This window comes from Pinus tabuliformis, chromosome 3_2, assembly GCF_031772625.1.
Source record: "Pinus tabuliformis cultivar Carrire ecotype Pingquan chromosome 3_2, CPIR1, whole genome shotgun sequence".
Taxonomy (NCBI): Eukaryota; Viridiplantae; Streptophyta; class Pinopsida; order Pinales; family Pinaceae; genus Pinus; species Pinus tabuliformis.
This window is the reverse complement of record NC_142302.1, coordinates 168,401,893-168,415,021: the sequence shown is the minus strand read 5'-3', so window position 1 is coordinate 168,415,021 and position 13,129 is coordinate 168,401,893.

Here is a 13,129-nt window from a genome sequence, read left to right as displayed (position 1 = left end):
AATTTATGCCTAGAGAAGAAAACAGAATGGTTGATTCCCTTGTTGTAGCAGCAAGCAATTTCAAATCTCTTCAAAATCCATTTCTCAGGTACGAGGTGGAGTTCATACACATACCCTCTATACCTAATAATGTCAAGCATTGGCAGGTATTCGAGGATGATGAGCAGATCAAACAATTTATAGAAGTAGTTGGGGAGTTCACTAGCTCAACTATTGATCAAGAAGAGGAAAAAGAGGCTGATCAAGAACCAACTTCATGGGAAAACACGGTGGCTGGACATAAAATTCTACAACTGGAAGGGAATACTATTACTCATGGGCTAGTTCCACTAAAAATATTATTTAACTAGAATGATGTAGCCTCCAAAGAAATGGCTCCAGAGACGGATGAGCAAGTAGAAGATTGCAATATCGGCTCAGAAGATGAACCCCAAATGGTTAGGCTATCAAAGGTAATTCCCTCACAATACAAACAAAGGGATTTAAATCTCTTCAAAATCTATAAGGATGTTTTTGCTTGGACTTATGAGGATTTTAAAATCATTTGATATTAACATCATACGGCGTAAGATACCTTTAAAGAGTGGAATAAAACCATGCAAGAAGAAGCTAAGGAAGATTAATCCACTCTTACTCCCCTCTATTGAAAAATAAGTGAGGAAACTTCTACAGGCTAAAATCATAGTGCCTTTAAGGTACTCAGAATGGGTGGCCAACCTAGTCCCAGTCCGAAAAAGGAATGGAGAAATAAGGTTATGTGTAGATTTTCGTAACCTTAACAAGGAATATTTGAAAGACAATTACCCAGTGCCCAAGATGGATTATATATTGCAAAAGGTGGTGGGATTAGTTAAAATGTTCATCATGGATGGGTTCTGTCGTTACAACCAAGTGGCAGTCCACCTTGATGATCAGAAGAAGACTGCTTTCACCAACCCTTGGGGAACTTTCATGTATGCTCGCATGCCTGTCGATCTTGTGCATGCAGGGGCCACTTTTCAGAGATCTACGGATATAGCTTTTGTAGGGGAGCAAGACAAATTTATAGAGGTATATTTGGATGATATCACAGTCTTCTCTAAGACCGATGAAGAGCACATCCTCCACTTGAAGCTCACCTTTCAGAGATGCAAGAGGTATGGATTACCTTTGAATCCCAAGAAATCTCAATTTGCCCTAAGTGAGGGGAAGCTACTAGGACACATAGTAGCGCAAAAGGGATTGAAAATTGATCCCAATAAAGTCAAAGCTATTAGTCACATTCCTCTACCCATAAATAAGAAAGACGTCCAAGTCTTTTTGGGAAGAATCAATTTCTTGATAAGGTTCATACCCAACTATGCCGAAATAGTGAAGGGTATTACAGATATGCTTAAAAAGGAAAATGAATTCAAATGGAGCCCTACCTCTAAAGATTCTTTTACTAGAATTAAAGAAGCTTTTGTTGAAGCACCGATACTAGTCATCCTTGACTACACAATGCCTTTCTATATCTTTTCTTTTGCTTCTCCACATACTATTGCTGCAGTTTTGCTACAGAAGAATAAATATGGTTATGAACAGCTCATTGTCTTCTTCATCCAAGTCCTGAGGGAAGTTGAGCTGAAATATAACATCTTGGAGAAACAAGCATATGCACTAGTCAAATCTTTGAAGGCATTTCGAGTGTATGTGCTAAAGTCCAAAATCACAACATTTGTCCCAACGACAGCGATCAAGGACATCCTTGTGCAAGGAGACAATGAAGGAAAAGGGGTAGGTGGATAGCAAAGATACAGGAATATGAGTTAGACATAAAGACCACTAAGCTTATAAAAGGCCAAGGGTTGGCTAAGATATTATCATAATCTAACCTCCAAGCTTTGGGAATAAACCTGATAATAGAGGAAGGCAAAATACAAGTTCAGTAGAATGGGATTAAAACCACAAAGAAAAAGATCTATGCTAAATATGAGGGATCGCCCTGATATAAGAATATCATCCATTATCTCTTATTCCTGAGGTTCCCACTAGGGCTATACAAATCCATATATAGGATGTTGAGACTGCAAGCTCAAAAGTATATGATATCCAATAGTCAACTCGACTAGAAAGACTCGGTGGGAGTTTTGTTGTTATGCTTAGTAGAAGGCGAAACTCAAAAAGTGATTGAAGAAATTCATGGGGGAGTTTATGGAGGTCATTATAGCTGGAAGACCATAGCTCCCAAAATCCTCAAAGCGGGATACTACTAGCATAGATTGTGTTGGAAATATTGATTTACAAATCAAGTCATGTCAGAAGTGCCAAGTCTTTGCTGAGAGACAAAAAAATCTCCTCTTCCCTTGATCCCAGTCCATGTGGACGTACCCTTCAGACAGTGGGGACTAGATTTCATAGGAGATATAAACCCACCTTCTAGTAGCCGACATAAGTGGATATTATTATTAACAACCACAGATTATTTCACTAAATGTGTAGAGGCCATCCCAGCCAGAAACACTACAGAATCGGTGGTAATTAAGTTTATGGAGGAGTTATTGCATTTTGGTTTCCATATCAAAATCATCGCTGAAAATTCCCAAGTCTTCAAATCGGAAAAATTCAACAACTTCTGTCAGAAATTCAATATCATCATAATGCACTCCACTACCTACTATCCTCAAGGAAATGGCTTAGTTGAGTCCTCAAATAAAATTGTGGTGAGAGTGTTGAAGAAGACCATCACCATGAATCTGAGGAATTGGGACACCTAATTGAAGTTTTCACTTTGGGCTAACTGAGTGAATCCTAAACGTTCCATTGGAAAATCGCCTTTCGAGCTAGTGTATGGTAACACTGCAGTATTCCTAATCCAATTAGCAATGCCAGTGGCGAAGTTACTACAAGACTCTGAAGAGGAACCAAGTGCTTTGACACGAAGGATAAACCAATTGGCTTAAGTCCACTAAAACAGGGAACTGGTGGGGGTTAAATTGACAAATTACCAACAAAAGATGAAATCCATGTTTGACAAAAAGGCCAAGGATCGACCTCTTCAATCAGGAGATTTGGTTCTCCGATGGGACATCTGACGAGAATAAAAAGGTAAACACGGAAATTTTGATTCCCTTTGGTTCATCCCTTTCAAAATTTCAAAAGAAAAAAGAAATAATACGTACCTACTCGAAACTCCGGAAGGTGAATCGTTGGAGCTACTAGTGAATGGTCAATTCCTCAAACTTTATTTCCAAAATTAAAAGGTATTGTCTTGCACTCATTGTAAATATCGATGTGTGTTGTAATTATCATATGAAATTTCTAGTTTTCTATTTAAAGTTCCATTTTCACAAAATTTTCACTTGTTTAAAAAGACTCCATGCCCAAAAAAGAGAAGTTCACAGTATGCAGGTTCTCAACACCTTGCTATCAAGGCACTATCCCCAAGTGGAGCCAATGTTGTCACCTTCTGAAAACAGAGTTCATGTTGTATAAAGAGGACAAAAGAAACGAGAATTTTAAAGCCATCCTCCAAGCCACAGAAGCTCTCAAAGCAAAATCATACCCTCTACACTGGATAATGCTTGGAATAAGCTTTAAAATGGTACATGGAAGTCCAAAAATGGACTTCTAGATCAAAATTTGGAGCAGATTGATGCTACCCTTTGAAGGTTAGAAAAGAAAGAGAAAAGGACCAAGGGTAAGGCTCAACACAAATTGTAATCAGAGTTTCCAGCAGCAGCAGGGTAGGGCAGTGAGATCAGTGATCGAGCGATTGGCGATATCGCAAGTCGCAGATCAAAGGTCCTGGCAGTCAAGAGATATCGACATATCGGCATATCAACAATCGTTGATATCACATACTGACGATTGAGGGTTTTAGGGTCCAGGCATATCGGTGAATCGGCACACCAACAGGGTTACAACTACAAAAAGTTGCAATATCGAGATTTGCGATATGTGAGTGGTAAAGCGCCAGGAAGGCTAAAAACAATTTTACAAATGATGGCAACGAAAAACCAAAGGCAGGCGAGCCCTTTCTCTCTCCTCCAGGGGCCACGTCGCAGAGCACTATTGGTCCCGATAAAGCCACGTGGTGCTGACATCATCATGGTGTGGCAGTACATAGGACATGTGGCACGCTAATCTAGCAATTTCAAAGACCTATGGGGGCATATCCGGGTGACATGTGTCACCAATCAGGAAGTGACACATGGCAGTGATAACTTCATCAATCGACCATCAGCGATAAGCGAAACAACGCACCACTCTATAGTGAATCCTCTGATCACTATCCTCCGATTGAGGGGCTCCGACACAGGGACTAACACACGATCAGAATGAGTCAAAGAACCAAGGCCTAAGAAGTCGGAGGGCGATCGCATATCTACAATCGCAACCATGGAGTAGCATGTAATCAATGCTCTATAAAGGTGCATATCAGGGAAACACCCGATCTCGTGGGCTCGGAGTGAGGCGAACAGGTGGCATAAGGTGGGTCACATGATTATGTGTGTTTTATGTTTCAAACCAATGGTTGGGCGAAGAAGTTGCAAAAGGTGTTTTATGTGTTAAAGCCTTCACATTGTCCCTCCCTTATCCTCTTTCCATGTGGGCCAAACCACGTCGCATATCACAATCGCAAGAATTGGGAGGGTGCAACTAGAGGCAAGGATTAGATATTCCTGATCTCTGAGCACCGATATTGCAAAAGGCGCCCAGGTGCATACATAGTTTGGTCCTACGTATTATGCATTTGGACCGGTTACAATTCAACATATCAAAGAATTGGCCCCCGTCCCAACTAAAGAACTTTTAGATCCAGAAGTCTTAAGCCTTGAGTCCCTAGGTTTCTACCATGCAGTTTTCACCTAAGTCACCGGGGCTAAGGCATAAGGGGCCAAAGGAGATCAACGATCGCAATTTTATGAATCATGTTCATTTTAAAGTTCCTGAACTGCCTGATCCCTGATACACTTGCATGATTGTTTCACAGGGCACGATTGGTTCTGTTGGTTTAATAGAGAATGTCAAAAGGGACGGATGAGTTGGCAACAGTGTTCAAAATATTTTATGACCATCATGGGTGATTTCTCCTGCTTCATGTGAGAGAAGAAGCAAAATTGTTAAGACCGAAAGTGACGAGGAACCGACCTAGAGACCATAAGGCATGATGTAGCAGAAAATTAGTTGAACCAGAGGCCAACAAAGAGAGTGGCTTGGAGATATTTTCTACAAGACCATCATTTCCGTTCACTTGTTAATTATGTTTTGTTGTTTTTTATTAATATTGTTACTTTGTTTTATTTCCAAGAAAAGTATCTTCCTGTTGTAATAATTGGAGGTGATAGAGCCAGCATGTCGAGACAACTAGTCATGATGCTGCTAGAAGTTCTACCTTGAGACATTTTGTAATTTTCACGTTCTCCCTCTCCTTATAAAAGGGAGAAAGAAACACTTAGAAAAGGTTCTGAATTCTTAAGAAGAACTAAATGTTATTTCTGAAATTGTATGGCTTCCAGGTTTTCATATTTCAAGATATAAATGAAATAGTGGCGATTCCAACCTTCAAGTACTATAGTATGTTACCCCTCTATTAAATTCCATTATGTTCACATTTCCTCTATGATTTCATGTAATTGTAGTTGCCATAAATATTTCATATGTTCTTACAAATTCATTTGTATTGATTTGTTAATGCACATGCATGTATGTATCTTTGAGATTATATCTTTAAAAGTGTGCTCCATGAATCACAACATCCAATCCTCTTTCATCCATTATGTCTATCTTTAACTCAGACAAGTGTAGAATTCTTGATGTTTCAATATTTTTGTGATGAGTTAGTCTATCTCCTTCTCTTCTTTCATTACTTTGCAAAAGTTGATTAAACTATAGGTCATTGAATTACTAGGCCTCCACTAGTTTATACGTATATTCCTGTGAGTTGTATCTGTGAAAGAATACCATAAATACATGGCTTATGTCCTTGGATGAAGGAACCAACCCAAGTTGTTTATTGTATATTTGTATATAAATATGTGTATAAAATGTATATGATGTCTCCAGTTTCCTGAAGACCATATAAGACACAAAAAATCTAGATGTTACCAGGCATTGATCTTGTAAGAAATCTGAGGTTGTCTCTGGAAGTGCCAACATCTTTTGACGCCATTGTCGGGGAACGTATTGAATGATTTTTCCCCTAGGATACGATAAGTTAAGAACTTTTTGTGTAGGTGAGAAAATACATTCTGATTTCATCCTCATCACCTTGGTGACTCCACAAATCTCATTATCATTTATCATCCTGACTTTTAGAAAACCTCTCAGTAGAAAACCCCTTTTGTATCTGACCCAGAGAAATTAATTTTCAGGAGTCTGGAAGGAGAAAACTCCTACTACCTGTGCTATTGTCTCATCGTTCTTTGAAGCTTCCTCCTCCAACTCCCAACACGTTGCCATCCACTGTTCAAATTTTACTCCATAGGTCCTTACATACCCCTAGAAGATGAGCTTAAGCATCGTGCCCCCAAATTAGAGATCGAAGAGAAAGAAATCTCAGTTACGACTCCTTTCATTTCATTTCCTCCTCCTCCTGAGATTGAAAAAGGTAAAGCTATCCTCAATAATAGCAATATCCACTATACACTCAGTCACACTACTCTCATCCTAGTTACTCCAACCACTGTGGTTTTGGTCCAAGTTCCTCCCATAAATCTTAATCCTCCCCCATTATTCCATATGGTTGTTTTGGGCTTCTTATTGAATAAATATGCCCCTCTTGATTTACCACAACCTCTAAGTGATATGCCTCAGGACTACCTAAAGCTTTTGCCTAGGTTCAATGGGGAAGACGAAAACACTGCACAGAGACACATTGAAACCTTGTGTTCTTTTGCTGAGAATCTATATGTAGAACAATTGGATGTGGTCCTAAGACTCTTTATGCAATCCCTTGATGGAGAAGACAAAAAGTGATTTAAAGCCCTACCCAATGCATCAATCACCACCTAGGAAGAACTCGGAAATTTTTCCACGCAAAAGTGGGGTGAAAAGAGAGATCATGAGTATGTCCTCACAGAGTTCAATGCTATAAGGAAGAAGCCAGAAGAGGATAGTTCAGAATTCATAAAAAGGTTCAATAAGCAGTATAATAACCTGCCTATTGAGATAAAGCCTCCTTCGATTGCTGCTCTTGTAGTATTTTGTAGATAATCATGCAGATTCACAAGCTCATGTAATATACTAAAACAAGAGACAAGAATCTACTTCTACTCTTTACAGTGGAAGCACATAAAGATCGAACAAAACAATAATAGACAAGAGGAAGAAAATCAATGGCATATAACATAATAAGTATCTGGGGAAATACACAACTCAAAACCCCACTATTTGTTTTGTATTAATCCGGAAAATCAAGATGAAATTACAATGCTTATTCTCTCTAGAACAATCCGATCACTCATCAAATTCAATCTCCAACTCATAAGAAAGCTCAAGGCCAAAGCTTAGCCTCTTCACAAGCTCTCCAAGTCTCTATTCCAATGTGTAATTCCTATGAAGGATAGCTTGTATTTAAAGGGAAATAAAGCCTCTAAAAATAGCACAATCCCTCAAGGATCAGTTCCTGATTGCATGCACTATCAGCGAAACTCAGAAAAATCTAAAACAAATATTACATTGTCCCTGCACTTTAGTCTCAACTAGGTCTTTCTCAGAATCAACATGCATGAGTTTTTTATGAGTAAATATTCAGTTAACTAGAGTAGCACTGGTGGAGTTCATTAGTGTCACCACTAACTGTTAACTCACTATTAGTTCTCTCAATCAGTTTGAGAACTAATTTGACTGAACTGACTCATGAAACTGTGTCTTCTATTTTACAACTCATAATTAACTCACACTAGACTCCTACAACGTAGGGAAAACATATACATGACTTCTAAAAGACTTCCAACGCAAATTTCCTAAGTTAAGTTTAATAAACTTATTTAACTAATTTTAAGTTGCTATGAGAATAGAAGTCAAATTTAATTCACAGTTTAATTCAAGGACAAATTAAACGGGAATTTCTTATTGCCATTTCTCAACACTCCCTCTCAACAAAAAAGGGATTATCAACTACCCCAATCTTGTCTCTGATAAACTCAAATTTACATCTTGACAATGCCTTTTTCAAGATGTCAACATCTTGCTCCTCCTTGGGAATGTAATCTAACAACATGAACCGCCTCAATACACAATATCTGAGATGATGATACCAGATATCAATTTGCTTGGACCGATCATGAAAGACTGGATTTTCAGAGAGTTTGATACAACTCTGATTATCACAATAAATCACTGTCAGATCCATATGCTGACCAAACAAACCAACCAAGATCTTCCTCATCCAGATAGCCTCACATGTTGCCTAACTTGAAGCCATGTACCCTGCCTCTACCAAAATAAGTGCAACTGACCTTTGTTTCCTGATGTACCAAGAAACTACCACTGACCCAATACTAAAGATCCCTCCTGATGTGCTCTTCCTATCAGATAGACTCGCTACCCAATCTGCATTAGCGAAGCCTTGAAGCTTCACTCCCTTTGTTCATCTGTACCATAACCCAAATTGAGTAGTGCCTCTAAGATATCTCAGTACATGCTTTGCCGCCTTCCAATACAGCTTGGTAGGCATAACCATCGCTTAACTAAGGTGGTTAACTGCATAGAAAATATTAAGTCGTGTGTTCACCAAGTACATGAGTGAAACCACAAGCTACCTGTAAAAAGTAGCTTCCACTACTTCCCTGAAGTAGCATTCTCCTTCTTCCAGTTACCAGCTATAGGAGTCTCCATGGGTTTACTGCTCTCCATACAGAATCTCCTGAGTATCTCATTGGCATACTTGCCCTAAGATACAAACAACTCCCCATCGCCCTACCATATCTCCATGCCAATAAATTAATGCATGAGCCCCATGTCCTTCATCTCAAACTCTCTTGCAAGGTCCTCCTTGCAATATTTGATGAGATTCTCATCACCTGCCAGTATAATATCATCTGCATAAAGTAAAATTATCAACAACTTACCTTCCACCACTATGTGATACAGGTTCGCATCTGCTTCACTCTTTGTGAAGCCCAACCCAGTGAAGTAGTTATCTATCCTAGTGTACCAAGCACGGGGTGCTTGCTTCAGCCCATACAACGCTCTCTTGAGTTGGCACACATGCGACCCACGGTTAAAGGTTTCAAAACCTTCGAGTTTCTCTATGTACACCTCTTCCTCAATTGTGCCATTGAGGAAGGCAATCTTCACATCCATCTAATGAATCTTCCAACCCATTGGTACCGATAGTGCCAAAATAGATCTGATTGGCGAGTACCTTGCAACAGGAGCAAAGGTCTCATCATAGTCAACCCCCTCTACCTGTGAAAAGCCATGGGCCACAAATTTGGCCTTATGCTTCTCCACACTGCCATCTGCAACTTGCATTACCTTGTAAAGCCAACGGGAGCTCACAACTGACTTGTGCTCCAGTCTCGGGACCACATCCCAAACACTATTTCAAGCTATAGAGCCATACTCCTCCACCATCGCATCAACCCAAAAAACCGGCTGCTACACTGCATCCTAAAATGAAGATGGCTCTGTCACAACACATGCACCCATAAGTGCCATGTATCCAGTGTACCTCTCTAGTGACCTCCTTTGTCTATGCTGAGAAGAGGGTGCTCCCACATTCTCCCGTGCACCATCCAACAATTTGTCAACCTCTCTAGTGTGCTTTCTTCCCTCTCTGGAAGACTCTGCCTAAGTGGATGTCTCCACTCTCTGAACCTCTGCATGCGACTGCTCCACATCAATTTGAGGCCCCTCACCTTAGGAGTTAAAATCTCCTCATCCGCATGTAGCTCAAGCTCCCTCTCAAGGGATACTCACATGGAATTCTCCTCATCGAACCTGATATCCCTACGAACTACTATCATCTGAATGGTCAACATGTACACCTGATAGTTGTGGGGTGTATCAGTGTACCCCAAAAAGATCCCCAACTCTATCGTTGGCTCAAGCTTCTTCCATGCATCATTGGTCACATGGCAATAAACTGATGACGCAAAAGTCCTGAAGTGACCAACATCTGACGTCTTACCGGAATAAGCCTCCTCTATTATCTTCATCTTAAGTATCCGATGTGGGCTATGGTTTTGAACATAAACTATTGTGTTGCATGCCTCAACCCACGAGTGTAGTGGTAGGCCCTGATCATACAACATCGCCCTTGCTGCCCCTACTATGCTCTTATTCTTCCTCTCGACAACCCCATTCTGTTGAGGGTGATGGGGTTTCGTCGACTCTCGTTTAATCCCTTCCACTGCACAGAGATTGTTAAACTCATTGGAGACATACTCACCACCGTTATCACTCCGTAGAGCTTTAACCTTCTTGCCAGACTCTTTTTCTACCAATGCTTTGAACTCACAAAAATTTGTGAAAGTTTGATCATTTTTCTGCATAAAAGATACCCAGCATTTACGAGAATAGTCATCAACAAATATAACATAATACCTGTGTTGGGTTGTGGATGATGTCGAGAATGATCCACACACATCTTAATGGACTCTCTAGATTAAACTCTGCTCGGTTGTCTTTGTCTCCAAAGGAATACTTGGTGTATTTTCCTGAAGTGCAACCCTTGCATGTATCAACTTGCTCAAGCGTAGCTTTGGGAAGACGGTAGAGATTTGTTGCAATATCTTCAAAGCCCCATGATTAAAGTGGCCCAATCGCATATGCCACAACTCGTTGACGTCTCCGCTCAACATCTTTTCTGCTTTTGAACTTAAAGAAGCACAATCCTCAACCTCTATCTTATAGAAATTCTCAACTCGAATCCCTATCTTCTTTACTTGACCCGTGGCTATGTGTCGAAGGAATGCCTTTCCTTTCTAAAACATCACATCATAGACTCTATCCCCAAGCATGGAAATGGATACCAAGTTCTTCATCAGTCCGGGTACATGCATAACATTCTTTAAGGTGAGTGGAGCCGCATGCTCCTTCTGAAAATTAATAGTGCCCACACCAGTAACACTATACTTACCTTCATCACCCATCTTGATATGCATCTTGAGATTTTTTTCCTCAAGTTCATTGAATAACTCTTTGTCACCAGTCACGTGGAAAAAAGCTCCACTGTCTAAGTACCAGACACTTCCCATCATTGAAGACACCATGCATGCAATGAGGCAAAATTCCAATTCGAAATGGGAGGCCAAAGCCTCACCCGCCACTCCTCCTGAGGACTTCTCCTTGGATTTCTTCAATGGAAAATTTGTAGCAAAGTGACCCATCTTGTGACAATGAAAGCATTTAACTTTCGTCATGTCCTTCTTCTTACCTCCATGATAAGAATCTGATTTGGAACGAGAAATTTTACCTTTCCCCTTCCTCGCCTTAATCACTAAGGCACAATTCTCTTCATCATCATTCGTTGATGAAGAGCCATTCATGGTGTTCCTCCTAACCTCATCCTGCATCAAATCCAATCATAGTTGTTCCTAATCTAGCAGCTTCTCCCAACCATTGACAAAGGCTTGATAACTATGACAACTCTTTGGGAGTCCAAGAAGAGCAAGGCTCACCATATCCTCCTCGGCAACCGTGATCCCAACACTTCCAAGTTCATACTGACATTGAGTGAACTTGGTCAAGTACTTTGGAATCATCTTTCCTTTCTCCATCTTTATTTTACGAAGTTTATCATACGGTGCCAACTTCCTTTGATCACTGTTATTCTGATACAAGTCTGTCAATGTTTTCCACATAACATGTGGCGTTTCCTTTTCATGGAGACTCGAGACAATATGATCTCGAACTCCCTCAAGGATTATCTGCCTTGCCTTCAACACACTCTTCTTCCACTCGGCCAAGTTTTGTGCATCAGTAGCTGCTAGGTTAGGAATTGCTTGTTCAACAAATTCCTTCGAGCCATTGTCCTCTAGCATAGCCTTCAGCCTATCCCTCCAGGATATGAAATTTGAGTTGCCTTCCAAGGAATACTCAAGCCTCAACCCATGGAATTCCATTTGCTGATCCTGAAGTATGTATGCTAATTCGACTTTCACCTATAACGCAAAAACTAAAAACTTTGAAATCTCCTCTAGAGAGTTGATTTTAAATCAACGATATCTCCCTCATTCGAACTCCGATTCAGCATATTTGTTTTTGAATTTGGGTATCCTTTCCCAAGGAATCCAAATCGGCAGTTTGTTTCTGAAAATTTTGCAAAAATTCTCTGATCGACTCTGCAAACTCTCGTCCCAAAAAACAATCTTGCTCTGATACCATGTAGAAAATCCTATAGATTCATAAGCTCATGTAATCTACTAAAACAAGAGAGAATAATCTACTTCTACTCTTTACAGCGAAAGCACATAAAGATCGAGCAAAACAATAATCGACAAGAGGAAGAAAATCAATGGCACATAACAGAATAAGTATCTCGGGAAAGCCACAACTCAAAACCTCACTATTTCTTTTGTATTAATCCAAAAAATCAAGATGAAATTACAATGCTTGTTCTCTCTAGAACAATCCCAACACTCACCAAATTAAATCTCCAACTCATAAGAAAGTTCAAGGCCAAAGCTTAGCCTCTTCACAAGCCCTCCAAGTCTCTATTCCAAATGTGTAATTCTTATGAAGGATAGCTTGTATTTAAAGGGAAATAAAGCCTCTAAAATTAGCGCAATCCCTCAAGGATCAATTCCTGATTGCATGCACTATTAGTGCAACTCAAAAAAATCTAAAACAAATAGTACATTGTCCTTGCACTTTAGTCTCAACTGGGTCTTTCTCATAATCGACATGCATGATTTTTTGATGAGTAAATATTCAGTTAACTAGAGTAGCACTGGTGGAGTTCATTACTGTCACCACTGACTGTTAACTCACTATTAGTTCTCTCAATCAGTTTGAGAACTAATTTAACTGAACTGACTCATGAAACTGTGTCTTCTATTTTAAAACTCATAATTGACTCACACTAGACCCCTACAATGTAGGGAAAACATATACATGACTTCCAAAAGACTTCCAACTCAAATTTCCTAAGCTAATTAAGTTTAATAAACTTAATTAACTAATTTTAAGTTGCTATGAGAATAGAAGTCGAATTTAA